Source organism: Pongo abelii, chromosome 11 (assembly GCF_028885655.2).
Source record: "Pongo abelii isolate AG06213 chromosome 11, NHGRI_mPonAbe1-v2.0_pri, whole genome shotgun sequence".
Lineage (NCBI taxonomy): Eukaryota > Metazoa > Chordata > Mammalia > Primates > Hominidae > Pongo > Pongo abelii.
This window is the reverse complement of record NC_071996.2, coordinates 1765279-1777913: the sequence shown is the minus strand read 5'-3', so window position 1 is coordinate 1777913 and position 12635 is coordinate 1765279.

Below are 12635 nucleotides of genomic sequence, written 5' to 3'. Positions count from 1 at the left end.
TGCAAAGGAATAGAATGGAAAGGAATGGAATGTGGAATGTAATGTGGAATGGAATGTGGAGTGGAACGTGGAGTGGAACTTGGAACGGAAAGTGGAATGCAATGAAACGGAACGTGGAATGGAATGTGGAAGGGAATGCAGTATGGAACGTGGAATGGAACCTGGAATGGAATGGAATGGAATATGGAATGGAATGTGGAATGGAATGTGTATTGGAATGTGTAATGGAATGGAATGGAATGTGGAATGTAATGTGCAACGGAATGGAATGGAATGTGGAATGCAATGCGGAATAGAATGAAGAAGAGAATGGATTGGAATGTGGAAAGGAAAGTGGATTGCAATGGAAAAGAAAGTGGAACAGAATGGGATGGAAGGTGGAACGGAAAGTGGAATGCAATGTGGAATGGATTGGAATATATTGTGGAATGGAATGTGGAATGGAAAGGAATGGAACGTGGAATGGAATGTGGAATGGAGTGGAATGGAATGTAAAACGGTGTGAAATGGAACGTGGAATGGAACGTGGAATTGAATGTGGAATGGAATGCAATGGAATGAGTAATGGAATGTAGAATGGAATGTTGAATGGAATTGAATGGAATGGAATGTGAAATGGGATGGGGAATGGAATGTGAATTGAAACGTGGAATGGAATGTGGAATAGTAAAAATTGAACGTGGAATGGAACGTGGAATGGAATGTGGAATGGAATGAAATGGAATGAGTAATGGAATGTAGAATGGAATGTTGAATGGAATTGAATGGAATGGAATGTGAAATGGGATGTGGAATGGAATGTGAATTGAAACGTGGAATGGAATGTGGAATCGTAAAAATGGAACGTGGAATGGAACGTGGAATGGAATGTGGAATGGAATGGAATGGAATGTGGAATGCAATGGAATGGAATGTGGAATGGAATGTGCAATGGAATGGAATGGAATGTGCAAAGGAATGTGGAATGGAATGTGGAGCGGAATTCAATGATATGTCAAATGGAATGTGGAATATAATGTGGAATGGATAGTGGAAACTAATGTCGAATGGAGTGGAATGGAATGTGGAATGGAATGGAATGGAAGGTGAAATGGAATTTGGAATGGAACGTAGAAAGGAAGGTGCAACGAAACGTGGAAGGGAACGTTTCGAAACGTTCGAAACGTTCGAACGTTTCGAAAGGGAACGTTTCGAAAGGAAGGGAACGTGGAATGGAATGGAATGGAATGGAAAGGAATGGAATGTGGAATGGAATGTGTAATGGAACGTGGAACAGAACGTGGATAGGAATGGAATGGAACAGGCAATGGAACCTGGAATGAAATGAGGAATGGAATGGAAAGGAATGTGGAATGGAATGTGGAATGGAAAGTGAAATGCAATGTGGAAGGTAATGGAATGGAAAATGGAACGGAATGTGGAATGGAATGGAATGGAACGTGGAATGGAACCTGGAATGGAATGGAATGAAATGTGGAATGGAACGTGGAATGGAACGTGCAATGGAATGTGGAATGGAATGGAATGGAATGTGGAATGGAATGTGGAATGGAATGAGAAATTTTATGAAATGGAATGTTTAATAGAAAGTTCAAAGGAATGTGTAATGGAATGGAACGGAATGTGGAATTGACGGAATGGAATGTGGAAGGTAATGTGGAAGGGAATGTTGCATGTAACTTGAAATGGAATGAAAATGGCTGTGGAATTGAACGTGTACTGAAATGGAATGGGAAGGAGAATGGAACGTGGAATGGAACGTGGAATGGAAAGGAATTAAACGTTAAATGGAACGTGGAATAGAATGTGGAATGGAATGGAATGCAATCTGGAATGGAATGTGGAATGTAATGTGAAGTGGAACGTGGAATTGAATGGAATGGAATGTGGAATGGAATATTATGGAATGTGGAAAGGAATGTGGAATGGAATGTAGAATGCAATGTGGAATGGAATGTGGAATGAATGTGGAATGGAACGGAATGGAATGTGAAATGTAATGTGGAATGTAAAGGAATGGAATGTGGAAAGGAATGGAATGGAATACGGAATGGAATGTCGAACGGAATGAGGAACGGAATGCGGAAAGGAATGGAATGGAATACGGAATGGAATGTGGAACGGAATGTGGAACAGAATGTGGAAAGGAATGTGGAAAGGAATGCGGAATGGAATGGAATGGAATGTGAAATCGAATGGAATGGAATGTGGAATGGATTGTGGAAGGGAATGTGGAATGGAATGGAATGGAATGTGGAATGGACTGTGGAAAAGAAAGTTTAAAGGTATGTGGAATGGTACAGAATGGAATGTGGAATGGAATGTGGGATGGAATGCGGAAAGGAATGTGAAAAAGAATGTGGAATGGAACGGAATGTAATGTGGAATGGAATGTAGAATACAATCTGGAATGGAATGTGGAATGAAACGGAATGGAATGTGGAATTGTATGTGGAATGGAATGTGGATTGCAGTGTGGAATGGAATGTGTAATGCACTGGAATGCAATGTGAAATGGAATGAGGAATGGAATGTGCAAAGCAATGACGAATGTAATGCAACTGAGTGTGCAATTGAACGTAGAATGGAATGGAATGGAACGTGGAATGGAATGTGGGATGGAATGTGGAATGGACTGTGGAATGGAATGTGGAATGGAATGTGGAAGGTAATGGAGTTGAATGTGGAATGGAATGTGAAATGGATTGGAATAGAATGTTAAATGGAATGTGGTTTGGAAATTGGAATGGAAAGTGCAATGCAACTTGGAATGGAATGGAATGGAACGTGTAATGGAATGTGGAATGGAATGGAATGGAATGTAGAATGGAATGGAATGGGAGGTAGAATGCAAAGTGGAAATGAAAGTGGAATGCAGTGGAATATAATGTGGAATGGAAAGTGGAGTGGAATTGATGGGACCTTGGAATGGAACATAGAATGGAAAGTGGAATTGATTGGAATGTAATGGGGAATGGAATGGAATGGAATGTGGAATGGAATGTAATGGAATGTGGAAAAGAATGTGGAATGGATTGTGGAATGAAATGTGAAATGGAATGTGGAATGGAGTGTGGAATGGAATGTGGAATGGAATGTAGAATGAATGTAAAATGGAATCTGCAACGGAATGGAATGGAATGTGGAATGGAATGTGAAATGGAATGGAATTCAAAGTGGAATTCAACGTGAAATGGAATGCAATAGGAAGTGCAATGCAACACGGAAAGGAACGTGCAATGGAATGGAATGGAACGTGCAAAGGAATGTGGAATGGATTGTGGAAAGAATGGAATGGAATGTGGAATGGAATAGAAAGGAATGGGGAATGGAATCAAATGGATTGTGGAAGGGAATATGGAACATAATGTGGAATGGAATGTGGAATGGAATGTGGAAAGAAATATGTAATGGAACGGAATGGAATGTTATATGCAATGGAATGGAATGTGAAATGGAATGTGGAATAGAAAGTTTAATGGAATGGAATGCAATGTGCAACGGAACGTGGAATGGAATCGAGTGCAACGTGGAACGGAAATTTGAATGGAAATTGGAAAGGAACGCGGAATGGAATGTGGAATGCAACATGGAATGAAATGTGGAATGGAATGTGGAATGGAATGGAATCGAAGGAGGAATGGAATGAAATTGAATGAGGAATGGAATGTGGAATAGAATGTGGAATAGAGCAGAATGGAACGGAATGGATTGTGGAATGGAAAGTGGAATGGAATGTGGAATGCAACGTGGAATGTAATGGAATGGACCTTGGAATGGAAAGTGGAATGGAAGGTGAAATGGAATGTGTCATGGAACGTGGAATGGCATGGGCAATGGAATGTCGAATATTACGTGGAATGTAACGGAATGGAAAGTGGAATGGAATGTGGAATGGAATGGAATGGAACGCGGAATGGAACGTTGAATGGAACGTGAAATGGAATGTCGAATATAATCGTATGTGGAATGGAATGGAATGGAATGCAATAAATGAATGGAATGGAATGTGGAATGGAATGGAATGGAATGTGGAATGGAATGGAATGTGGAATGGAATGGCATGGAATGGAATGTGGAATCGAATGGAATAGAATACAGTGGAATGTAATGTGGAATGGAATAGAATGTGGAATGGAATGAAATGGAATGGAATGAAATGGAATGCAATGTGGAATGGAATAGAATGTGGAATGGAATGAAATGGAATGGAATGAAATGGAATGGAATGTGGAAAGGAATGGGATGGAATAGAGTGGAATGTGAAATGGAATAAAAATGGAATGGAATGTGGAATGCAATAGAATGTGGAACGGAATGGAATGGAATGGAATGGGGAATGTCGTGGAATGGAACATGGAATGGAATGGAATGGAATGGGGAATGTCGTAGAATGGAACATGGAATGGATTAGAATTGAAATTGGAATGCAATGGAAAGGAATACGGAATGGAATGGAATGGAATGTCCAATGGAATGTGGAATGGAACGGAATTGATTATGGAACGGAATGTGGAATGGAGTGGAAACGAATGTGACATGGAAAGAAATGGAATGTGGAATGGAATGTGGAATGCAATGTGCAATGGAATGTGGAAAGGAATGTAGAATGGAATTTGCAGTGGAATGTGGAATGGAATGTGGAATGGAAGGTGGAATGGAATGTGGAATGGAAAGTGGATTGGAATGGAACAGAATGTGGAATGAAACGTGGAATGGAACGTGGAATGGAACGTGGAAAGGAATGTAGAATGTAATGTGGAAGGCAAAGTGGAATGTAATGGAATGGAATGTGTATTGGAATGTTGAATGGAGCGTGGAATGGAACATGGAATGGAATATGGAATGGAAAGTGGAATGGGATGTGCAATGGAATGTGGAATGGAAAGTGGAATGGAAAGAAATGTAACGTGAAATGGAACGTTGAATGAATTGGAAAGGAATTTGGAATAGAACGTGGAAGGGAACATGGAAAGGAATGGGGAATGGAACGTGGAAAGTAATGTGGAATGTAATCTGGAAGGGAATGTGGCATGGAATGGAATGGAATGGAATGGAATGTGGAATGGAAAGAGCAATGGTTCCTGTAATTGAACGTGCAATGGATTGTGGAATGGAACTGGAAGGGAATGTGAAATGTGGAATGGAATATGGAATGGAACGTGAAATTGAATGGATTGGAATGTTGAGTGGAACGTGAAAAGGAATGGAATGTAATTTGGAATGGAATGAGGAATGGAATGGAATGGAATATGGAATGGAATGGAATGGAATGTGGAATGGAAAGGCATGGAACTTGAAATGGGACGTGGAATGGAACAGGGAATTCAACGTGGAATGGAGAGTGGAATGGAATGTCGAATCAAATGGAATGGAATGTGAAATGGAATGGAAAGGAATGTGGAATGGAAAGGAATGGAACGTGGAACGGAACGTGGAATGGAAAGTGGAATAAAATGGATTGGAACGTGGAATGGAATGTGAAATGGAGTGGAATGGAACGTGGAATTGAATGGAATGGAAAGTGAAATGGAATGTGGAATGGAATGGAATGGAACGTGGAATTTAATAGAATGGAACGTGGAATGGAAAGTGGAATGGAATGGAATGGAACTTGGAATGCAATGTGGAATGGAAAGTGGAATGGATCGAGGAATGGAACGGGGAATGGAATGGAATGGAATGTGGAATGGAATTGAATGGAATGTGGAATGGAAAGGAATGCAACCTGGAATGGGACACGGAAAGGAACATGGAATGTGACGTGGAATGGAAAGGAATGCAACCTGGAAGGGGACGTGGAATGGAACATGGAATGCGACGAGGAATGGAAAGTGGAATGCAATGTGGAATGGAATGGAATAGAAAGGAATGGAATGTGGAATGCAATGGAATGAAAGGTGGAATGGAATGGAATTGAAAGGAATGGAATGTGGAATGGAATGGAATGGATTCAAAAGTGAAATATAATGTGGAATGGAATGTGAAATGGAATGTGGAATAGAATGTGGAACGGAATGAATTGGAACGTGCAATGGAATGCAATGGAACAAGGAATGGAATGGAATGAAATAGAACATGGAATGGAACGTGGAATGGAGCATGGAATGGAATGTGGTATGAAAAGTGGAATGGAATGGAAAGGAATGTGGAATGGAATGTGGAAATGAATGCAATGGAATGAGAACGGAATGTAAAATGGAATGGAATGGAATGTGGAATGCATTGTTGAATGGAATGTGGAATGGAATGTGGAATGCAATGTGGAATGCAACGGAATAGAATGAGGAATGGAATGTTGAATGGAAAGTGGAATGGAAAGTGGAATGGAATGTGGAATGGTATGTGGAGTGTAATGGAGTGGAATGTGGAATGGAATGGAATAGAATGTGGAATGGAATGGAATGGAATGTGGAATAGAATAGAATGGAAGTGAATGTGCAATGGAATGTGGAATGGAATGTGGAATGCAATGGAATGGAATGTGGAATGGAATTGAATTTAGAATGGAATGGAATGGAATGTGGATTTGAATGGAATGGAATGGAATGTGGAATAGAATGGAATGGAATGGAATATGCCATGGAATGTGGAATGGAACGTGGAATGGAATTGAACCTGGAATGGAATGGAATGTAATGTGGATTGGAATGGAATGGAATGGAATGGAATGGAAAGTGAAATGGAATTTGGAATGGAATGTGGAGTGGAATGAAATGCACAGTGGAATGGAATGTAATGGAATGCGAAATGGAATGTGCAATGGAATGGAATGGAATGAGGAATGGAATAGAATGTGGAATGGAATGTGGAATGTAATGGAATTGAAAGCAGAATGGAATGGAATGGAATGTGGACTGGAATGGAATGAAATGGAATGTGGAATGGAATGTGGAATGGAATGTGGAATGGAATGCAATGGAATGCGGAATGGAATGGAATGAATTTGGAATGGCATGTAGAACGGAATGAAGTGGAATGAGGAATGGAATGTGGAATGGAATGGAATGGAATGTGGAATGCATAGGAATGGAACGTGTAATGGAATGGAGTGGAAAGTTGATTGGAATGGAATCAAATGGAATGGTATGGAATGGAAGGTGGAGTGGAATGGAATGTGGAATGGAATGGAATGTTGAATGGAAAGAAAAGGAATGTGGAATGGAATTTGCAAAGGAATGGAATGCAAAGGAATGGAATTTGAAACGGAATGCATTGGAATGTGGAATGGCATGTGGAATTGAATGCAATGTAATGGAATGTTTAATGGAAGGGAATGGAAAGTGCAATAGAATGGCATGGAATATGGATTGGAATGGAATGTAATGTGGAATGGAATGGAGTAGAATTGAATGTGGAATGCAATGTGGAATGTAATGGAGTGTGATGGAATGGAATGTGGAATGACATGTAAGGGAATATGGAATGGAATGTAATGGAATGTGTATTGGAATGTGTAATGGAATGGAATGGAATGTAGAATGGAAAGGAATGGAATGTGGAATGGAATGTGGGATGTAATGTAATGGAATGTGGAATGGAATAGATTGGAAGGTGGAATGGAAAGTGTAATGGAATGGAATGGAATTTGGAATGGAATGCAATAGGGAGTGGAATGGAACGTGGGTTGGAATGGAATGGAACATGGAATGGGGCGTGTAATGGACCGTGGAATGGAAAGTGGAATGGAACGTGAAATGGAATGTGTAATGTGGACTGGATTGGAATGGAAAGTTGCATGGAATGTGGAATGGAATGGAAGGTGGAATGGAATGCAATCAAAGGCAGAATGTAACTTGGAAGGGAATGGAGTGGAATGGAATGGAATTTGGAAAGGAATGGAATGGAATCTGGAATGGAATGGAAAGGAATTTGGAATTCTAAGGAATGGAATGTGGAATGGAAAGCGAAATGGATCTTGCATTGGAAAGAGGAATGGAACGTGGAATGTAATGTGTGATGGAATGGAATGGAAGGTGGAATGGAATGGAATGGATTGTGGAATGGAATGGAAAGGAATGTGGAATGAAATGGAAAGTAAAGTGGAATGCAAAGCAAAGTAATGGAATATAGCCTGGAAATGAATGGAATGGAGTGGAATGTGGAATGTAATGAAATGGAAAGTGAAAAACAAAGTGGAATGGCGTGGAATGGAAAGAGGAATGGAATGGAATGGAAAGTGGTATGGAATGTGGAATGGCATGGAAACGAATGTGGAATGGAATAGAATGGATTGTGGAGTGGAATGGAATGGAATGTGGAATGGAATGGAATCGAATGTGGAAAGGAATGGAATGGAATATTGAATGGAATGTGGAATGGAATGTGGAATGGAATGGAATGGAATGTGGAATGGAATGTGGAATGGAATGCAATGGAATGTGGAATGCAATGTGGAATGGCATGGAAAGGAATGTGGAATGGAATAGAATGGATTGTGGAGTGGAATGCAATGGAATGTGGAATGGAATGGAATCGAATGTAGAAAGGAATGGAATGGAATATTGAATGGAATGTGGAATGGAATGGAATGGAATGGGGAATGGAATGCAATGGAATGTGGAATGCAATGTGGAATGGATTGGAAAGGAATGTGGAATGGAATGGAAAGGAATCTGGAATGGAATGGAATGGGATGTGGAATGAAATGCAATGGAATTTGGAATGGAATGGTGTGTGGAACGGAATGGAATGTGGAATAGAATAGAATGAAATGTGGAATGAAATGGAATGGAAAGTGGAATGCAATGGAATGGAATGGTACGTGGAATTGAATGGAATGGAATGGAACGTTGAATGCAATGGAATGGAATGTAACGTGGACTTCAATGCAATTGAACAGGGAAAGGAATGTGGAATGGAAAGTGGTATGGAACGCGGAATGGAATGGAATGGTATGTGGAATGGAAAGGAATGGTATGTGGAATGAAATGGAATGCAATGAAATATGGAATGGAATGGAATGTGGAATGTGATGTGCAATGGAATTTGGAATGGAACGTGGAATGGATTGGAATGGATAGGAATGGAACGTGGAATGAAATAGAGTGGAATGGAATGGAATGTGGAATGTAATGGAATTTGGATTAGAAGGGAATGGAAAGTGGAATGGAAGGGAATGGAATGTAGAATGGAATGTGGAATGAAAGGAATGGAATATGCAATGGAATGGAATGGAATGGAATGGAATGTGAAATGGAAAGGAATGGAATGTGGAATTGAATACAATGTAATGTGGGAGGGAATGTGAAATGGAATGTGAAAAAGAATGAAATGTGGAATGGAATAGAATGTAATGTGGAAGGGAATGTGGAATGGAATGTGAAATAGAATGAAATGTGGAACGGAATGTGGAATGGAATGGAATGTGGAATGGAATGGAATGAAAAGTGGAATGGAATTGAATGGAATGTGGAATGGAATGAAACATAATGTGGAATGGAATGTGGAATGGCATTGAATGGAATGTGGAATGGAATGTAAAACGGAAAATGGAAAGGAAATGTATGTTATGGAATGTGGAATGGAATGGAATGGAATGCAAAATGGAATGGAATGTGGACTGGAATGCAATGGAATGGAAAGGACTGTGAAATGGAATGGAATAAAATGTGGAATGGAATGTGGAGTGGAATGGAATGGAATGTGGAATGGAATGTGTAATAGAATGGAATGGAATGTGGAATGAAATGGAATGGATTGTGGAACTGAATGGAATGGAATGAGGAATTGAACGTGGGAGGAATAGAATGGAATGAAATGGAATGGAATGTGGTATGGATTGGAATGGTATCTGGAATGGAATGGAATGGAACATGGAAGGGAATGTGGAAGGGAATGGAATGCAATGGGATTGAATAGTATGTGGAATTGAATGGAAATGAATATGGAATGGAATGGAATGGAACTTTGAATGGAAAGTGGAATGGAGTGGAATGTGGAAGAGGAAGGAATGGAATGTGGAATGGAATGTGGAATGAAATGGAATGGAATGTGGAAAGGAAAGGAATGGAATGTGGAATGGAATGGAACGGAATGTGGAATGGAATGCAATCTAATGGAAAGGAATGTGGAATGGAAGGGAAAGTGAAATGGATTGGAATGCAATGTGGAATGGAATGGAATGGAATGTAGAATTGAATGGAATTGAATATGGAATGGAATGTGGAATGGAAAAGAATGGAATGGAATCTGGAATGGAATATGGAATGGAATGGAATGGAATGTAGAATGGAATGGAATGCAATGTGGAACGGAATTTTGTATAGAAAAGAATGGAATGGAATCTGGAATGGAATATCGCCTGGAATGGAATGTAATGTCGAATGGCATGGAATGGAATGTGGAATGGAATGGAGTGTGGAATGGAATGTGTAATAAACTTGAAAGGAATTGGAATGGAATGTGGAATGGAATGGAATGGATTTGAATGGAAAATGGAATGGAAAGGAATGGAACTCGGAAACGAATGGAATTGAACGTGGAATGCAATCGACTGGAATGGAATGTGGAATTGAATGTGGAATAGAACGAAACAGATCTTGGAATGGAATGTCGAATTCAATGTGGAATAGAATGGAATGGAACGTGGAATGCAATGTGGAATGGAATGTGGAATGGAATGCGGAAAGGGGTGTGGGATGGAATGTAATGGAATGTAGAATGGAATGTGGAATGGAATGGGGAATTGAACTTCGAATGTCATGGAATGGAACACGGAATGAAGTGTGGAATGACGTTTAATGGAAAATACAATGGAACGTGGAATGGAATGGAATGGAATGTGGAATGGAAAGGAGAGTGGAATGGAATGGAATGGAATGTGGAATGGAATGGAATTTAAGGTGGAATCGAAGGTGGAATGGAATGGAAAGGAAAGTGGAATGCAAAGTTGAATGGAATGTGGAATGTAATGAAATGGAATGCAATGTGGAATGGAATGGAATGGAATATGGAATGGAATATGGAATGGAATAGAATGGAATGTGGAATGGAATGGAATGGAATGGAATGTGGAAGGGAATGGAATGGAATGTGGAATGGAATGGAATGTGGAAGGGAATGGAATGGAATGTGGAATGGAATGGAATGGAATGGAATGGAATAGAATGGAATGGAATCGGATGTGTAGCGGGATATGAAATGGAATAGAATGTAGAGAGGAATGGCAAATGAAATGGAATAGAATGTGTAATGGAATGTGGAATGTAATAGAATGGAATGTGGAATGGAATAATATCAATGTGGAATGGAGTGGAATGTGGAATGCAACGGAATGGAATGGAATGGAATGGAATCACAAGTGGAATGGAATGGAATGAAATGTGGAATGGAATTGAATGGAATGGAATGGCATGTGGAATGGAATGGAATGAAATGTGGAATGGAATGGAATGGAATGGCATATGGAATGGAATGGAATGAAATGTGGAATGCAATAGAAAAGAATGGAATGGCATGTGGAATGAAGTGGAATGGAAAGTGGAATGGAATGGAATGGAATGTGGAATGGAATGGAATGTGGAATGGAATGGAATGGAATGCAAATTGAATGGAATGTGGAATGGAATAAAGCGGAATGTGGAATTGAATGGATAGGAATGTGCAATGGAATGTGGAATGGAATGGAATGGAAAGTGGAATGGAAAGGAATTAAATGTGGAATGGAATAAAGTGGAATGTGGAATGGAATAGAATGGAAAAGAATGTGAAATGAAATGGAATGTAATGTGGAATGGAATGTCATGGATTGTGGAATGCTAAGGAATGGAAAGGAATGTGGAATGGAATGGAATGTGAAATGGAATGGAATGGATTGTTGAATGGAATAGAATGTTGAATGGAATGGAATGTAATGAGGAATGGAATGCGGAATGCAATGGAATGCAAAGTGGAATGGAACTCGGAATGGAATTCAATAGAATGGAATGGAGTGGAATGTGGAATGGAACTGAACAGAATGTGGATTTGAATGGAATGGAATGGAATGTGGAATGGAATGGAATGTTAAATGGAATGGAATGGAATGTGGAAAGGAATGGAGTGGAAAAGAATGTGAAATGAAATGGAATGGAATGTGGAATGGAATGTAATGGAATGTGGAATGCTATGGAATGGAATGGAATGTGGAATGGAATGGAAAGTGAAATGGAATGGAATGGATTGTGGAATGAAATAGAATGTTGAATGGAATGGAAGGTAATGTGTAATGGAATGCGGAATGCAATGGAATGTAATGTGGAATGGAACTGAATGGAATGTGGAATTGAATGGAATGGAACGGAACGTTAAATGGAATGGAATGGAATGTGGAATGGAATGGAATGGAATGTCGAATGGAATGGAATGGAATGTGGACAGGAATTGAATGGAATGTGGAATGGAATGAAAAGTAATATAATGGGATGTGGAATGGAATTTTCAATGGAATGGAATAGAAGGGAAAGTGGAATGGAATGTGGTATGGAATGTGGAATGGAATGTGGATTGGAATGGAATGGAATGTGGAATGGAATGTGGAATGAAATGTGAAATGGAATGTGGAGTGGAATGAAGTGGAATGTGGAGTAGAATGTGGAATGGAATGTGGAATGTAACGGAGTGGAATGTTGAATGGAATGGTATGGATTGGAATG